This window comes from Octodon degus, unplaced genomic scaffold, assembly GCF_000260255.1.
Source record: "Octodon degus isolate 3935 unplaced genomic scaffold, OctDeg1.0 scaffold00123, whole genome shotgun sequence".
Lineage (NCBI taxonomy): Eukaryota > Metazoa > Chordata > Mammalia > Rodentia > Octodontidae > Octodon > Octodon degus.
The window spans coordinates 7,332,852-7,334,893 of record NW_004524699.1 but is presented as its reverse complement, the minus strand read 5'-3'; the positions used below and the strand labels follow the sequence as shown (position 1 = coordinate 7,334,893).

Below are 2,042 nucleotides of genomic sequence, written 5' to 3'. Positions count from 1 at the left end.
GGTCTGTGGAGCCAGTAGGAGGAGAGTGAGTCCACGCTCTGGGTGTCCTCCATTGCCCCGGGTCTGTGGAGCCAGTAGGAGTAGAGTGAGTCCACACTCTGGGTGTCCTCCACCAGCTCGGGTCTGTGGAGCCAGTAGGAGGAGAGTGAGTCCACCCTCTGCGTGTCCTCCATTGCCCCGGGTCTGTGGAGCCAGTAGGAGGAAAGTGAGTCCACACTCTGCGTGTCCTCCACCAGCCCCGGTCTGTGGGGCCAGTAGGAGGAGAGTGAGTCCCTGCTCTGAGAGTCCTCCACTGGCCCGGGTTCGAGGCGCCAGCAGGAAGACAGCGAGTCCGCGCTCTGTGCCTCTTCCATTGCCCCAGGTCCGCAGCGCCCGCAAGAGGAGAGTGAGTCCGTGCTCTGCGTGTCCTCCATTGTCCCGGGTCTGCACCGCCCGTAGAAGGAGAATGAGTCAGCCCTGTGCGCCCTCCATTCTCCAGAGCAGAGCTTCTGGTGGGAAGGGTGGAAGCGGTGCCAGTGGAAGGACTATAAGCCTGAGTCCTGTGAATCTTCCACTGCTCCTCCACAATTATAGCAGTAGAAGTGAAAAAACAAATGAGAGAGGACGTAAAAAACTAATCTCTAAGGTGCAAAAAGAAATCACTATCGGCCGGGGAGATAGCTCAGTAGAATAAGCACTTGCCTGGCAAACACAAGGTCCTGAGTTCAATCCCTGGTACTGCAAAAAAAAGAAAAAAGAAAAAAAAGAAAAAGAAAAAGAAAGAAAAGAAAAGAAAAACCACTATCAAAATAAAGACGTTAAAACAGACACAGATTTTTAAAAAATAGAGGAGCTCAGGAAAATGATAGAGACCATGAATGAAAAACAGAAAAGAAATGGACTCAATGAAGCAGATCCAAACCGAAATGAAGGAGAGTCGAAACTCCACTATAAGCATACACAGCAGACTAAATGTAGAGGAAGATGCAGGTCAGATCTACAAGACAGGAATTCGCCTAACAACCAGGAAAAGATTGATATCTTTTTGTTGTTGCTGTTTGTTTTTGAGATGGGGTCTCACTATGCAATTCAGGCTGGCCTTGTGCTCACTTTTTGTACCCCCAGGCTGGTCTCAAAGATCTTTCTGGCTCAAGCTCCCAGTGCTGGAATTACAGGCATGTGCCACCACACCCGAACATGGTGACGCCCAATCTGGGGGATCCGGAGCAGAGCTCCTGCAGCATGTGGGGCTGGGGATCAAACTCGGGTCCTTATGCTTGCCAGGTAGGTGCTTATGCCTCTGAGCTATCTCTCCAGCCCCAAAAGATAGATATCTTAAGAGTGACAAGAGACCACAAAAAAAAAAAATCCAACAGCTACAGGATGGAGCCACTAGGCATGACAAACAGTTAAACCAAACAGAAAGACAGGAAACAAATAACAAAAACATGAGAAAGAAAAGCCAACATGAATTATAACCATCAACATAAATGGCTTCAACTCACCATCCCCAGCACCACAAGCCGAGCCAGCCCCACCCCCTAGCAGGCTGAGCTGGCCGTCGTGAAGGCATGGTGGCACATGTGAAGGGTTAATGTAAAAGTAATGTGATGAGTTAATGTAAAACTAAATGTAAAAAATTACTCTGCTCAACTATCTGTAGCCCTGCGTCCTTGTAAGACCACAAGGAGGCTTGGTGTACCGTCGATAAACCATCTCAATACACTGAGAGTTCCCAGAAAAAAGTATATGCTGAGTAATGGTCATGCTGTCCCTAAAAGTACTGTTCTATGTTAAACGACAAGTTTGTTTGCCAAACGGGATGCAGTTTCTACCTTTAAAACCTCTATACTTCTAAGGCTCCTGGCCGTTTGTCCTCTCCTACATGAGTATGGTCAAGCGTTCCGGGGCCCAGTAATTAAGTCTCATAGAATTTGATAATTGGATTTTGGTCTGGTTTCTGTGTTGAGAACCCATTACAGTGCACACCTTTAATCCCAAAGCTGAGGAGACTGAGACAGTAGGATCACTACAAGTCCAAGCTGCATAGTGAGACCCTGTAC

At 48.0% G+C, this 2,042-nt stretch overlaps 1 pseudogene across 1 annotated transcript in view; it reads right to left on the bottom strand.

Moving 5' to 3' along the window:
• Positions 1-2,042, bottom strand: part of LOC101589848 — a 5,260-nt pseudogene that overhangs the window by 1,077 nt on the left and 2,141 nt on the right. The window lies entirely within an intron of this gene.